At 46.5% G+C, this 16577-nt stretch overlaps 1 protein-coding gene across 9 annotated transcripts in view; it reads right to left on the bottom strand.

Annotated features, from left to right (window-relative positions):
* LOC114877055 (transcription factor Sp8) overlaps positions 1–16577 on the bottom strand; it is a 71451-nt gene that overhangs the window by 41673 nt on the left and 13201 nt on the right. For 6 of the 9 annotated variants that reach the window (XM_029189163.2, XM_029189162.2, XM_046288641.1 and 3 more), the window contains exon 2: positions 3038–3040. The exons of 1 other annotated variant lie outside the window; for it this stretch is intronic. The gene's annotated coding sequence lies outside the window, so the exon portion shown is untranslated. Of the gene's footprint in view, positions 1–3037; positions 3041–12185; positions 12365–16577 lie in introns of those variants that run through there. 2 more of the 9 variants (XM_029189160.2, XM_029189157.2) reach the window with 1 other exon arrangement.

The raw sequence follows: 16577 nt of genomic DNA, 5'->3' as shown, positions 1-16577 counted from the left end.
TCAGTACGCCAAAATCGAATCTCCTTCGAACAAGCTGCATCGATTCGGCAAATAAGGAGATAAGGTGTATCGAGCAGACAGGCCGCCGCAGTAGAAACACCCGTGCGTAGCGCGACACGCGATAATATGGATGGTTATTTAATGAAATTAAATTCATAACGCCGGTCATCGGTGCTAATAAAACGCCATGAACTTGCCAGCACAAAAACAACAAGACTTTGCTGAATATTTCGCATGTGCGACCTCTTTGACGGTATCGTCGTGACGGTGCTTCCTACACACATGCACGTATAATAATTTGCAAGTATAATATTGTCCGTCTAACAAATTGTTTCTAGAGCAACGATATCGGTCGGCCGATAACGCGCGGCATAATTAACACGGACTTGGATGTGAGGATCAATAAGATGAAGGTGTGCGTGCCGTCGTCATGGGGGACGCGACAAGGGAAGGAATTCAGAATCGTCGTTGATATCGATCGTCAATCCCGAGACACAGGGGCGCTTCGACGGAGGCGAACCCCGTTAATTACTTCCGTCCTCGCGAAAACGTGTCGCCATTAAAGCAAAGACCGTCAGCTTCTCGACGTTCTCCAAAGTTTTGGCAGGCTGCCGTAAATACGGGAGGACCTGCAGGCTCACCCTCACGTATTTCAGATAACAACGAATCGTCTTGGCTGAATTAGTTGTCCTCTCCTTTTAATCGAGCGAAGCGAAGCATCGTGAAGCGGAGACGGTGAGAGGTGAAAAAAAGAGAAGAAAGCCGGGCCTGGATTTCGGTTCGTTCGACGCGGGATGAGTCGCAGATCGGTCGACAGCGTCGTTTACAATGGATCGCAGAGGAGGACGCGCGAGACCCGTTAAAATTGCGTCCCATCGCGGACAGAGGACCACCCAAAGCGTTGGTCCCGACTATCGAGCATCGACTATCGTCGAGGACGGCTAACGATAGCGAAAACCTGTCCTAACAGCGGGATCCGCGAGATAAGGAGGTGAATGCAGGTGTTTAGTGCACGGCCAGTCATCGCGTTGTCATTACTTACGACTGACACCGAACCCGAGGGAGTGGTACGTCACTGAACTCCGCGGGGGTCGAACACCCTTTCAAACCTAGACACATCGTTCAGGAACAGAACACGTTTACGACGGTAAAGACGTTTGTTCAGTCTCTTCCGTAACTATCGATACCGATTGATTGGTGCTGAAGAAAAAATACTAAGGACAGGACTGAGCAACTTCCGTACTTTCCGTCCTTTGATGCGACGATTTACGTGATTTACGATAGTCACTGCTTCTTTTTATTTCATGGCCCACGAGCATCTCCAGTTCAGCGTGGGACGACAATTTTCCATAATTATTCCGCCAGCAGTGGGCCATGCACGTTAGGGAGTCGGTAACGAGCTCGGCTCACGGAACGAACGAATCGACACTATGCTCTCTTGTACAGTTACTACGCAAATTGCTTTTCGTGTCAGTGGGACAATTACTGCAAATACATTCAGAGGCGATCGTCGCGACGATAAATGGGGGGAGAAACCGTGAAGAAGCGTCGTTATTAAGGAAACACACGTGGTGGTTGTCGACGTGTCGAGAAAATGTCCACCGGATCCAAAGGTCTCGTAAATCTCACGTTTTTACTTCTGAAGACGCGATCGGTAATGACGCTTTTTGCATCGACAATGATTGAATTTATTAAGTTGGTCACGCGTCGTCACCTGGACGGTAATTTTTATGAAAGCTTGCCAAGCTTGACTGAAAATCACCGGCCACAAAGTACGCAACGTAAGATGGTCCTGGGTCCGTCAACAGATTTCTTCGTTTCGTCCCTATATTGCAGCCGTTTGATTATGCAAATCGGCCGAAGGTTTTTAGGAAGGCGTTCAACTTCCAAGGGTTCATCCAGGTCTTAGATAAAAGTTAAGGCATAAGATCGAGCAGAATGGAGGAACGTGAGTTGGACGCACGCGCCACGAACGTGTACATATATATATATAAAACCATGTCCCGTGTCCCGTGTCATGCTCGTGGCAGTGTTGGGTCGTGTATACGCGTGCGTGCGCGTGAATAGCGTGTGCTCGATGCGTCACGGTTCTCTGACTGCGGGCCACCACGCCCATCGCGACCGCACTCGCTCGTCCATGACGCGGAGCAAAGACGCCGGTGTCGGTCGTCTTGCATCCCAAACGCGTCCAAAAGGTGGATGCACCCAGCTGCCAAAAATACGCTGGGAGAAAAGTTGCAACGTCGTCGGGAAACATCGGCGGAATGTCGCGCTCCTTTGAACGCGTCTACTACACCGATTAAGTTTCGTGTTTTTCATTTAGAGGAGGCAACTCGCGTACACGATGCTTTAACGCCTCGATTCTCGAGCTGGTTCTGCGGTTTCGAGTCGTTGAAGATCCTGAAAGCTCGTTAACTTTATTTCGCAATTATTAGAAGCGTTAGACCATGACGACGAACGAGAAGAACCAATCGACCAACAGACAGGTGAAACCGCAGTGATTTACCATATGAGATCCTTTCCTTTTTTATTCCTTTCTTACGTGGAAGATCAGACGAAATTGTTGAAAAAACAAACGTTTACAGCTCATTCGATTTGCTGTTTAAAGACAACTACTGTGAACGCTAAACAACGTTGAAAGCATACACTGTACACAGACATTTCGCGATCGCATCGTGGTTTATCTTCGCTTGATCGACTCGAGGCGGAAAACGAGTGGTACGTAAGATCAAATACCGGGAGCTCCTTCTTATCCGTACGCGCGTGCACGTTATACCGGGGCAGGAAACTCGGAATCAGAGATCCCGTCGGATGGCGATGGGAAATAATTGCGCGTTTGCGCTCGTTGCGGGAGGAGGATTCCACGGCCGCCCCCACGACTCCCGGTAGTAATTATCGAATCTCTCCTCCTCTTCCATCTTCTTCGTCTTCTTCTTCTTCATCACCCTCCTCTTTTGGCCTACCCGCTCGGTACGGATCGCGTTCGCCCCTTATTTCTGCTTCGCCTTGTGTATTATTATTCGGTGTGTGCACCTACCGGCTAGTCAAGCATCGCTGGACTCCAAGGGGTATCCAGCATCGGTACTCTTTGGCCATCGGCCTGGATCAGAAGCCAGTCTGACACGAAGATTACTGGAATTAAGCCTTTAGGTCCGAGATAACGCGACCCGCTCGAACAACCAATCGCTTCGAATTCTTTTTACCCCCGTGCCCTGGCTCCATCGTTTAAGCGAGAAACATTCGCGAAACGTTAGATCTCGATGATACCTTGTTCTAATCGTAGGAATCGGGCAAATTATAAGGCAGAAGCGACGTTCATGGTTTTCAAATTTCTATAAACGATTCACTAGCGTTTCTATGTATATTATATCGCAACGCCTTAGGTCGTGCATGAATCGCATTCGCCCCCGTAATGATTCCAACGGAGCTGAATATATGACAGTTTAATTGCTTAATTGGCAAGTTCGCACCGTGCTCCATCTTCCCTATCGATTTCACAGCACGAACGAGGAATGAAACTGTCCTCGTCGAGAGAGTACCGATTGAACGGCAGATCGAAATCATCGACAACGTCTTAATTCGAAGAAGACCGACGATAATATCGACTTCTCATCCTGTCGCACTATTAAAATTTCTCCCGAAGGTGACAGGTAACATTTTCGTGTCGTCTCTGCTCATTTGTCGGAATTAAAATGCAAATTGAAGTTTCTCAAAGTAGTGGGACACAGCATTGCTCAGTCGACTGGTTTTAAGTGATCTTTCTTTCTGTAATCGAACTCGTGGCCGAAATCGTGATGCGTGGAAATTCACGTCATTCTTAAACTTGATCTACGAGCTCCTTCTAAGATTTAACTTGAAGGGATACTAGCAGGTGCAGGGATGAGCAAAGCGGCACCTTTTTATCTTGCGTCGACCAGGTCCTCACGCGATTTGGGCCTGAAAACCTGGTGAGAGAGGCAAACCAGAGGTCCACGCGCCAAAATTTTTGTCTCTGGTCGGATCCCTGTACCGCCACCGCAACCTTTTGTAATTGTCTCGACGGAGATACCGATCTACCGCTCCGAATAACTTGGAAAAATTTTTACCCCCAAACCACCGTCCAGACCACCGAGGTTGTTTCATGATTCAACTAGGAATCGAATGTTGCAAAATTACATCGACTGATAAATGATTTCGTTTGACGATGACAGCGTGGCTTGTCGTGCTCACAACTCATCGCTTTTATTACACGTAAACGCGTGTTACACGGTATTTCGAACGTCGAGGAAACGCGGTAACGTATGATCAGTGGAGTTGCGACTGATCGAGTAGCCGTCGACAGCCTGTAAATTCGTCACTTTTGTTGTAAATCGTACGGGGATCGAGTTGTAAGAATGGTTTTTAAACGTTCCCTGCAATTTCGCCAGCTCGAACAGCTACAATTTTTCAAAGTAAACTTCGTTCCCGAGCATATATAATATTGATGTCTCCCTGAGATACTTTTCACCAGTTTTTGCAACTGTTAACGGTAAGAACGGGGTGTCGTGCGTGGTTAGTCATTTCGTCTCGAGGACAAAGTGTTGCAACGTATCATCTGCGAAGTGCAACTGGCGATCGCGGCCGGAAGTCACACGCGACGCCATGAATACATTTTTATTTCTTACGCCAACCTGCGTGTATGTCTCGGTTGAACAGGGTATTACGTGGGCGTGTAGATAAAACTGATGACACGTGGGTCGCAAAACTTTTGTGGGTCATGCTACGGAACCGATTCTATCGCTATTAATTTCCCTCCATACTCGGTACTCGTAGCTTGCAACTTTCTTCTATTTTATCAAACTGCTCGTTTCGCTAACACCGTGTCTATCATTTAAATTGAAGGACCCTATCCAGTGGTTGCACCCTCCGAGAAGAAAACCTTCACCCCTGTTCCAGATCGATCAATTAACGCGAGGTTTCCTCGATTCGGTAACCACTGGCTGACAAACCATGACTTTGTTTCGCTCTGTGTGTCGGAAAAGCGACGTTTAACGGCCCCTGAGGGCACATTAGGGTTCCCCGGATCGGGTGCTTGGAAAAGCCATCCCTTGATCGTGATTCGAGTCGATATCGTCGCCGAAATCGGCCTCCATCGGCGCAAATAGAGCGTCTATAAATAACGAGGCCACCCTGTGTGTTGTGATTACATTACCTACGCTAGGGAATCAAACGAACGAAAAGAGAGACGGGGACGAAGCGAAGGATGGAGGAACGACAAGCGACGATGTCGCGACCTTTCTGCCATGCCAGATCGTGGCAAACGGGAAGGGGGGTAAACCCGGGGGAGTCTGTGTGCTAGATTAAATCTCCGCTGGTTAGCGTTTGATTAAACTTGGGAGTGAGAGCGATGTTAATGCTCAGCCCGTGCTCGATTGCGCGCCAACGAAATTGACAGCGCGAGAACGACACGCGTCGTAAAACAGCCTAGCCGCTGATTTCCCTTTTTTTCAACGAGATTCGATCTTCGCACCCTCTTCAAACTTCATCCACTTCACGCGGTTTTATCAAGATCAAGCATCGCCTTTACCATCGATGCCGAACAAAGATGTAAACTTCTACTATGTACGTTTCGGTACCACAACGACTCGTTCGTAACGCCTTCGACAGATTTGTTTAATTACTTAATTGCTCGCTCGAGGCTAGCCGATACATTCTACCGTTACCGCACTGGCAGATGTCGAAACCCTTCGGGTGAACGAAAGAACGAACGACCCATCTTATCTGACGTCCCCTTCGGAAATAAATTTACGCGACGAGTGTTCGTTCAACGATAAGAAAAAAAAAAAAAGAGGAAGGCTCGAGCAGCCGTTGGACGATCTTCATCCATGACTTCGTGTTCACGAGGAAGAAGAAGAAGAAGAAGAAGAAGAAGAAGAGGACTCGTCTTCCTTTTCCCGATCTGAAATTGAATCGGTCGATATTAACCCCGTCGAGGAATCGCGAGTCGGCCGTGAAAAGAAGAAAAGAAAAAGAGAAGAGAAGGGAGGGAGTGGGAGCGAAGGGCCTCACAATTAGCGCATACATCACTGGCTGAGAGGCCGCGAGGGGCTAAGAGAGGGCCCTGTACTGGCAACCTGTTATTATATACGCGGTCCGAAATACGCATGTATCACTCACGCACACAAGTTCTCGTAGTTGGTGAACACGTACAGCCCGTCGTTGGATTAATTCGCACGCGGCCCGATCGCGAACGACGATGGGAGGTGCGCCACTTCTATCTGTGTACGTTTGTATGTGCGACGAAAGTCGATTTACGACCAGGAATCTTCGTCTTTTTTATCCTGGCGACCTTATCTCCTTCCTTATCGTCGCCGTATTATCGATAGATGGGCGAAATACTTACGAAAATATTCCACTTTTAAAACAACGTCCGCTTCGATGCAGCGTGTTTAATTAATATTTAAATGTATGACTACGAATCTGTGATTTATCGAAGCGGTAACGCGAGTTAATGTACGGCTGTAAAACGAGCCTAGATAAAAATCTGATTAGCGTAGGTTGTGCAAAATCACGGGAGAAAGAGATATCGCGAAGAAGTATATCGAGTTAGCTAACGTTCGAACGAGGAAGGATCGTAGGATGACTAACGGCCGAATCGTTGGTCGATTAATGGCAGCATTTTCTAAGGATCCAAAGGTAATTGATAGCTTCGAATAATGAACGCTCGCGTGTGCGATAAGACTAAGAGATAGAGGCAAGAATTATTAATGCGACCCTTGTGACATTAATAATCGATGACGCAATTGGAATTTAAGTACGTTACAATGATCGTTTCTGCAAACTGACAATATTTCTTTTACCTATGCTCGATGCAAATTATTAAACGATCAGATTCGACTTGCTTCTTGATCTTTTACCGCATAATAATATCTTAATAACTGTAATTTGAACAATCATAGATCTAACGGTGAATGGCCGAAGGAAATCGGAAGGCAAAAGGTCTTGAATGCAGCAGAGCGATCGAACTTTTGGCATGTTTGCGAGGTGGCAGATATTTAAGAGACTAAAAGTGTCTTTCAATCACCGCAAAAAGCAATTTGACGACAATAAGGATCGTATCGTAAATAATTGATCGACGGTCCCCGTATTAATAACAGCTACAGCATCCAAGTACCAGGACCGTGTCAAGGACCACCCGCGGCGAGTTGCCCCGACAATGCCGGGGACAGACGACACGACACAATCAGAGACTCCCTGTTCCGCTAGCAGGCTTGCTAATAAATTATTAAAGGGACACCCTCTGGAAGTGACGTCGGAATATTACGCCGGGAATGACTGTCCTGCTTCTCGATGCACCGTACATATACGCGTACCATCGTCTGTCTTCTCAAAAAAACTTGACTCATTTTGAGGCAACGCATCGTGTCTTTTTTCTCCTTTATTTCCATACTCGGAAAAATGTGCCAACCCTGACATTACGACCCGCGGTTGTCAGCCGGACACAGTGCTACATAAAGCGATCATAATTTTCGCGTTCTGACACGAGCAAGATTAATTGCGGTATTAATTTTGCCCGCGTATATTATTCATTCGAGGTACGCGCTCGTGACAGGTAATTAAACAGCGTTTAAACTCGGCCGAGCGAAAGTGAAAATCGGCAAATCGTGTTCACCACTTATCAATTCGTCGAGAGTGAAAAATTTCCTACGATAGGGAACCAGCTGTCTCCCTTCTAAACTATTAACAAGACAGAATTCGAGACGGTCGATCGGTCGAGACGACGCCCAAATTCGTTTCCTTTGTCTTACCGACCCTGCCAACGTCCCTCTGAAATCTCTCGTTTTCCTTTCCAAACGATTTCCAGCCTTTCGAAATTCGATCCATCCACCACGAGCAGCGTGAACTACGGTAATGAGAATCCAGAACGCGCAAAGACAATGAGGCACCGTCATGCTTCCTAACACCGACAGCAAAATTCTGCTAATTCTTTCTAACAGTGTCTGGGTCAGAAAAAAGGTGCTCTGTAATTCAAATGTTTCTTTGTCTTTACTTTCGAGTAGCACACGCCGTGACGAACCGTGTCTTTCGCAAGACAAATGAACCCTATTGAATTTTCGGCAGTGTAACACCGTACGAGCAGGGTTGTTTGAAAAACGATAAATTCAATCGAAATATCCTGGCGACAATTACTGTATTACAGGGTAGCATCGCAACGAGTTGGTCGCGTTAGCTAACGAACGTTAATTACCTTTACGCGAACGGACTGCTAATTTCCGGATAGTGGCACGTGTCGTTATCTAATCCTACTCGAAAGCGTGCGCAATTTACGCGGCACTAATTCAGCAAAGCTTCATTAGGAGCGACCTCGAGGGCCGTACTTAGACGACGCGGGGGGTATAATCATAGTTTAAATTCGGCTCCCATCCATTGAAAATCAGTGGCTCTGACCCGCTTCGCAATCAGGATACCGGTTAGGGAGATAGTGGGTGGGGGCTATCATGGGGCATTTGATCCGCGGCGGGTCATCAATATTGCATGAGGGGACCACGGACGCGCGTACGATCATGCCAAATGCTGGGAATCAAAATAGTGACGGAGTTTATAGTTCGAGAGAGTGAACTGCTACGCGTCATCCCCCTCGGTACGCTATCAAGCACAAGCCGGAGTCACGTTGCACACCGAACATGTACATATCATGCACGTGGAACATGCACCTTGCACCTTGCACGGAAAAATTTCGCGTTTCGATAAAATTGAATTGAAGCTACTGGTTCGCCTTTTCCAGTAGTTTGAACCGACGAAATTTCTTTTCTATCGAAGACTCAAATATCTTCCCTAATGGAAACGAATCTTGTTAATTCATAACGAAATCTGGATGTAAATACGATCATCGCTGGTCTCTCCTCGAAGGTACAAGATTTTATGAAGAGAAAATCAAAGATAAAAAAGAGAGGGACGGGTCTTGAGAACACGTTCGACTCGTACTTCATATTATCGTGCGCGATACATCTGTGTGTGCATCAGGTCGGCCACCAAGGTGGAAGGCTTGCAAAACGGACCCGTACGGGACGCACCAGAAGAAGGGGGTGAGTGACCACGCAAGAAGAAGCAGAGGAACTGGATTGCAGAGGGAAGAAAATTTGAAACGAGACTTAGAAAAAGTACAACTGTTGGTACTTGTCGTTTTCGCAACGATCGACCACTGAAATGGCACCGAATTTCAAGCTATATCGAACACATACACGTTGTCGAAAGGTATTTCGCAGCGTCGACGCCCACACCAAGAGAATCGACCTGCTTACCCTCCATCTTTTTCGTCGTTCTTCCCTTCCCTCGAGTTCGGTGCAATGGCGCGGCCTGCGTTAGTATCCGTTCCTTCTTAATGGCAAATAAAGCAGGTGGAGTGGATCGGAGAACCGCTCGTGATTGCCGGATTAATTGGCTGTAGCGTGGCTGTAGCAATAACGGAGGATGTACACAGCACGGACGGATTATTATCCGTCCGTTCGACGCAGAGTTATCCTAAACGTTTCTTCCGCGCCTTTTCTTCCTCTCTCTTTCTCTCTCCGTTTCATCGTTCCATCGATGGACGGATGGATCGCTGGAACGGGGCATGGAATGGAAAATCTGCCCTGTACAAGAACGCGAGAAGTTTGCGATCCTGACCAATTATGATTTTTTTTTTTTAATAAAGCTGCATCAGACTTGCGCTTTTATCGCAACCGACGAACGGAACTCGAAGATTTTCTGGGTAAATTACAGGAAGAACGAGCCTGCCGAGTTCACGGAGGAACGCCTAATTAAAGACCATAACCGAGAGCATAGGTGCGAATTGAAACTGGATTGCGCCAACACTCGGTGAAGATGTTTCCTCACCTTGTATCAACTTCCTATTAAACTTACTTCCCTTTTTTCTCCGAATTTCATTGTTAAGGGAAGTAATTCCGAAGAAACTACTCTCGAGGCTGAAACACACTTTGCGCTTCCGTGTCAGCCCCTTGGTACGGCACGAGTGGAGGTGGATAGGAAGAACGAGGGACGAAAACGACGTCGAAGTGCTGACGCGGTAACCATCTTGGTTTCCCTGAGTGGCACTGTCGGTAAATGCTGCGGGATTCGAGGGTGAATGCGGCAGAGGAAAGAGGAACGGGGAAAGAGGTAGAGGCAGCTGGTGGCGGAGGAGGGCTCGATTCGAAACGGGGTCGAGGGAAAACGGGAATGGCACAGAGAAAGAGAGAGAGAGATGAAACTGTGAGCGACGTGACCGCAAGAATCGATGCGGACATTCCGGAGAATCGCGCGGTGTGTCTGCTGACGCAGTGTTTCCGTAATTCGCAAGTCTTTCGCGCTCCATTTTATATTATCGTCTTCACTATCGCTTCCGAATCGTTGAGTTCGTTCGAAATACGACTCGCAGAACCGTCCTCTTTCTGGTGCGTTTATTTCAAGGCCGTTCTGCATAGGTAAAAAGGGAAACAAGTGAGCGAAATAACGACTCATAGAAACGGGGAACGTCTTCTTGGTGGCTACTAGCGGGAAAAGATGGAAAACAGAGGGAGGTGTAGGGAAAGGAAGAGCCTGGAAACGGCGGCAATAAATGTCCCTTTTCTCAACGACCAGCGAACAGATTCATTCCGGAGGGGAGCACACGATCGCGACAAGCGGAAAAAAAAATGAAAATGCACTTGAATCCTCAAGTGATATACGATGGGTCCGGCTTCCGCGCACACGTCTACTTTATCCCCATGAATTTCATTAACCGGGCATTTATCGAGCTCGTATTTTATTCCGAGCGCGTTCCATCGAACCGATCGCAGGCCAAGGAACCAGATAAAACCGGAGTTTTATGTAACTTTTTTGGAAACGTGGCTCCGACCAAGTGACGTAATCTCGCTCGAGAAATCTAGCGAGCGAACGAACGGCTTCCAAGTAAACCGCGAACTTTGCTTGAACAATTTATCATTGTAAATGAGAAGTGCTCGTTCGACCGGCGACTAGCGTGCTTTCGAAAAAACGGTAACGCGAGCAACAACGTTACCTGGGTGGTATCTTGAAATAATGATTTTATTCTCGATTGGAAGGGTAACCGGGTAAATCTTTAATGATACAGAAACGAAAAGAAATCATTGAAACTGGTTGGAATAAACTAATAACAAGGTGTTCACCGCGATATGTTACTGAATCGGCACAGCTGTTGAGCATTATCCTGTATGCGTACGAAATAGAAATATGCCCAGATTCACGCACGATTAATCTGAACGCCTGTCAGCTGAATTTTTTCCCTTCAAGTTCAGGAAAGGTAATTTTAATCTCGTTCGACACGACCACGGATTTTTATGGAAAATCAAGTAAATTGCAGGAGTCTCGCTGAAAAACCGTATCGTTCTCGTCATTCCATCGTTGTTTTTGCACACCGGTCTTGTGCGTAAGCCAACGGCAAAAAATAAGGCTATCGATCAGAAAAAAAAACGGTGATCTATTTTCAGAGAACGGTAGATATTCAAAGGGCACAGGAAGAGGCTAGATGAAAAAGAAAAAACCGAAGGATCAGGGGATAAAGAGACGTTTCCGTCGTGCAGAGGCCACGTCGAACGTTCCTCAGGATGATCGGCGGGGGTAGGCCGTGACTCAAGGACGTGGCAGCGTGCTAAGAAATCCGTGGATCGCGTGTTAAGCACAAGTTTTCGTTGTTCGACGTGTACGCGAGGCCTTAAGACGCTTAATGACGATGTTTTCTGTCGGCTCCTCGCAAACGGTCACGATTCTATAACGACCGGTAGCTATGTTACGCGGAAGCCTGCCAGCTAAGTATTCCAAAAGGGATGCGACGTCTTCTGTTCCTCGTTTCAGCGTTCTTTCGCGATTACTGTGCTGTTTGAAGATGCTTAAGGCAAGTTTCTGATTGGCTACAGTGACATCGACAAGACACGTTTCCCTGTGACTCGTTCGATCGGTTCAGTGCACCAACGTAAAGCACATTAATCAAGAACGAGGTAATCCAGTGCGTTTCGTTACGAGAACCGATTAATCGTGCGCATTCTTGTTTCCACGATGCTAGTTGATCGAAAAAATGTTGATGTAAACCAGTTCCTGAACGACGATGAAACTACGACTCGCTACAGAAATTCATAATTAACTTTTACGCGACTTATCGAAGCCATCCTCTTAACGAACGTTCCCAATTATCCCCGTTCATTTATTGGCAGATCGTCAAGAATTCTACTCACTTAGCGGGACGATTTCCTAATCCTTTCGTGTATTCCTTACCCCGATCCGTTTACGAGCTGCTGTTGCTGTTACCGCCACGAGACGGTTTCTTGCGCAATTGGTTCGCAATGCTTGGACGATCGCGTGACTAAAACGATCGCGTTTTCTTTTGTTTGATCGTACACGCTACGAGACACGTATCACCGTTCACAATAATGCAATGAGAACTGTGGCCGTTCTTGTACTCATTTTTCACTTAACATTCATCGATTCGTTAATAATTATCGAACAAGATATTTATATTTTGTGTTCGAAGCGTTTTAGAAACGTCACTGATAAAAGGTAACATTGTTGCGCTTTCCTTTATCGTCTCTAAGGAGAATTATCGATTCTCCTTATCGTTTAAAAGCACTTAAATTTACAAAGATAACTCAGACAACAAAGTTGCTACAATTTATTCAACGACCGAAAGATATTTGTCGACGCGGACGAATTTGTAATCTTATTTACGAGTGTATGTGCGAATTATTATTTTTTTTCTTTTACCTTCGTGCTCTAGTTCGTAAACCAGTTTTTCTTAGAAAAACAAGATGAAAAAGATCTCATTATCCTAATCACGCTGCCGTAAATGTCCCGCATAATTACTCTCGATTAAATTCGATACATACGTAAGACGTTTCCAGCAAAATATATGAGGTCATAAATTATTTTTCAGCGATCACCCGGTGGTGGGACATCCTGTTGGATGATCTACGATGATTGCTCGTGATTCGTAGTTTCGATTAGGCGAGCTTCCTTCAACGATTTTGATGCGAAAGGTGTCGGTGCATTTTGCATCGCGATTACAATCGGCGGGAATGAGCCGGAAGCTTGATCCACGACCGATCGATCTTAGAAACGTGCGAAGTATCGAGACGTCAAATCGGTCGAGAATCGCAACAGCTCGATGTACGTAATGATCGCCACCAACAGCCCTTTTAATTTTCTTTTCTTTTTGCTATAATCAACTCGCGATATAGTTGACACTTTTTACGTGTTATTCTGGTAAATGAAAAGAACATGTTACGCGTTGCTGTCGTTATACTACGCGAATCAGCAGTAATACTTTTACGAATATCGTTTTTTTTTTTCGGAACAAGTAGTCCGAGTCAATCATACGCCGGTCAACGGATACTGTAAGGCTAGTTGAATATCTTGTAAGCACGTTGTGCCGGTCGAACGAGCTAGAGAGGGTGCTCTAGCGTGTTGCACGCTCTGTTCATCATGTCCGTCCATGAAATAATCAGCGGGAGTACGGAAAATTATTTATCAAGAAATTTAGCGATATAGGAAATAAAGATTTAAGGATGGAAATCGGTGGCCGCGATGCCGTGAAATTATACCGAGTCAGATTCATGGCGGAAGCGGGTACCTGCAACCGTATGCAACTGCCCCGTACAATCACCTCGTTTTCTAACACGTTGCGCGAGGTGAAGAACGTTTTCCAAGCGGATTGACGTTGCCACGAACCAACGGAGTAGCTAATACTCTAGCCTACAACTAACCTCTACGATCTATGCACGCGTGTACGAGCAGCACGCTGGGTATATTAAGTAGCGGTATTTACGAAGCCACAATTATCCCCGTTTTCATGCCGGCGATCTTTTGAACGGCGAACGTTCGGACTACGTGGGAACTTCTGCTTCTCGAAGCTGCCCTATGCGGACTTTGAACTATTACAATTCATGTTCGAACGTTCGCCTTTCGGAAATGCTTCGAATACCAATCGATTGCCCTTTTAAGATTCTCTCGAAACCATTTTTCGAAGGTGTTTGCAAAGTCATGGCCTCGATAGGAAATCATTTTTGGATAATTTTCTAAGAAGCAAGCGTTGTTTCGTCATCGACGAAGCTTGGCTGAAAAGATGCTTAAAAGTTCCGTGATAGGTTGGCATAATCGGTGGGATAATTTTGTATATTGGTAAGCTTCGTAGAAGAAAAAAGCGGATCGAGGAAGTCACACGAAAGGATTTAGAGACCTCTTAGTCGGGTTGATCTGAATTGTTTCAAGGCCGTCGCGCTAGATGAACACGCGATCAGCTAGAGTTTCTTCAGGTAGAACGACGATTCTCGTGCTGGCAAACATTTAAACGGTGCGCGCGTTTACCGAATTTGTTGTCCAGGAGCTAAGTCGAACCAGACGAGAAAAAATGAAGGTTTCTTCGGGGAAAAAAGAAAGCGATCGTGATCACGAACTTAGATCTTCGTTCGTCGACTCGTCCTAGATTTCTTCGCGAAGAAGGCGGTAAAAACACTTGTTGCCCTATCATCAAATCGTGTTTATGCGTACACTGATCAATCAGCCCCGGCTAATAAAGTTCGAAGAGACGAAGAAGCGATCATCTGGTTATCGCTTCTGTTATCACACCGCCGTGAGTCGTTTGGCTCGTATTTGCATTGGTTCGTGATTAAGAGAGAGGCGAACTGGAAAAGTGGCGAAGTTCTTTTTGCAAGCGGTCAACGCTCCTTCCTGTCTTCCTCCTCTTTCTACCCAGTTTCTCCCGCGTGCCTCGTCACCCCGGGCATCTTGATGTCATTCTACATTCTCCGCGATGCGGCGAGTAATTAAAACGTAGTCAGTGCTATTTCAGATCCCTCGGCGGTGATTAAGGTTTCCTAACTGATGCGCGTACGCTCTGGCTGACGTACTGTCCCGCGTCAGCGTGTTCTCCTTACACTCTACGTCCACCTCGAATAACCAAACTTCGAAGAGAATCCTTTCACGAGAGACTCGATCGCGACTTAACTCTTCCCGTAATTTCCCAAAGGATGGATAATCTCCGACAAGCTTGCAATTCCCTCATCAGTCATCTTGCCACGTTCCTCGAGAGGAGACTACTTCTTCTTTCCCACTCGAGCAGTATTTCCCGCAATTTCATCTGGACTCTTGTTAAAAAGCTTTTTCATACTCTTTGTTTTGCGTTCGCAAACGCGATTACGCGGAAGACACGCCGATCTTTCCCCTTTCGTCAAAAGGCGCCGTGCCACGTCACCGTTTTGTTCAATAAATTCATTGCGTTAAGCAATTAACTCGGAGCGACAACCTCTGAAATTCCAGAAATTCAAAGACTCGGACTCGTTCGTGGCAGGCTCGTCTTCCCGGAACGCATTCTCGTAACAAGACATCAAGCTAATAATAAACGACCGTTTCGGATCCGAGGAAAAGAAAGTAACCGAACTTCGTCCTCGATGCGAAGGTTTGTCACGAATCTCCACCTTGTTTGCTCCCTTTTTCGATCTACCTTCGATAAAGTTTCTTTCAGACAGTGAAATGTAATGTAAGAGCTTCACGTTGAAAGGGTTAATTACAGCTTGCATAAATTTCTGAACAGAGCGGAGGAAGGAAAGAGATAGCAAGGTATTTCGAACACGAGACACGAGGTTTCTTTGAAGCCACGGTTCCCGTACGGCCGATATTCGGCCAGCGTATTTAGAAAATGGCGGATAGCGTGCCTTGGGCCTGACGATTACTCAGGAATGAAGGGATACCGGTATCGCCACGCCAGAAACACGATCCAGCTGTAGCGAAAGAGCTGCTGGCGCCTTCCACACCCACGTTTTACGCGTGTACGGTGCTCTCCGAACGATTACGGAAGTCGTGTCGCTCTAGCGTTTCGTATCGACAAATTGGATCGAATAGAAAGCGGCAAATTACCGTCGACACGCCAACCGGTCGCTATTTCGATTTTCAACCGTTCTGAATTTCATCAGGGCAAGAAAGAACGACAACAGTGGTCGTCGTCGTCGTCGTCGTCGGCGTCGCGACTTAACACGGACGCCTGTTTTCTTCGAAATACATAAATCTATTTCGCGTCGGTGCCGGGAACGAGGTTGCCCTAGGAGAACGCGAACAACTTCACCATTTTATATGCGTTATTGCACACGCAGATACTTTATGCACGTATTACGCGGAGCGTAATGCGAGTTTTATTGCGGTTACGCGTACCGCCACTTTTCTTACACTGCTCGAGGCACACCGCGGACATACACAGCCAAGGTACACCGTGGCACGACTCGAACGAAACGATGATATACTGTACCCCGAACGATATGAAAAATTGGCAGACGCTGATGTACTGTGTGGAAATTATTGTCTCGCGACGGAGCTCGCAAAACTCCTGCGACGATGAAAAATGCACCGTTGCTCGAAACGGGCGTAATCGCGTCGAGGTTGACACGCGTTTCTCGCGGTTTACAATTATGCAATTTATTTCAAATTAACTAGCAGGCCCTTTTTACAAAAGAACATAGGTATGGTAAAAGAAAAACTGCGGTAACACGCAAGGTGCTGAGTCAAGACAAGCACAAGAAGAAATATAGCGTTAACACGGTGACTGCCATAGTGAAAATGACCACGTGTACTGCGGCAAATTA

The sequence above is a fragment of the Osmia bicornis genome, chromosome 14 (genome assembly GCF_907164935.1).
Source record: "Osmia bicornis bicornis chromosome 14, iOsmBic2.1, whole genome shotgun sequence".
Taxonomy (NCBI): Eukaryota; Metazoa; Arthropoda; class Insecta; order Hymenoptera; family Megachilidae; genus Osmia; species Osmia bicornis.
This window is presented reverse-complemented; position numbering and strand designations above follow the sequence as displayed.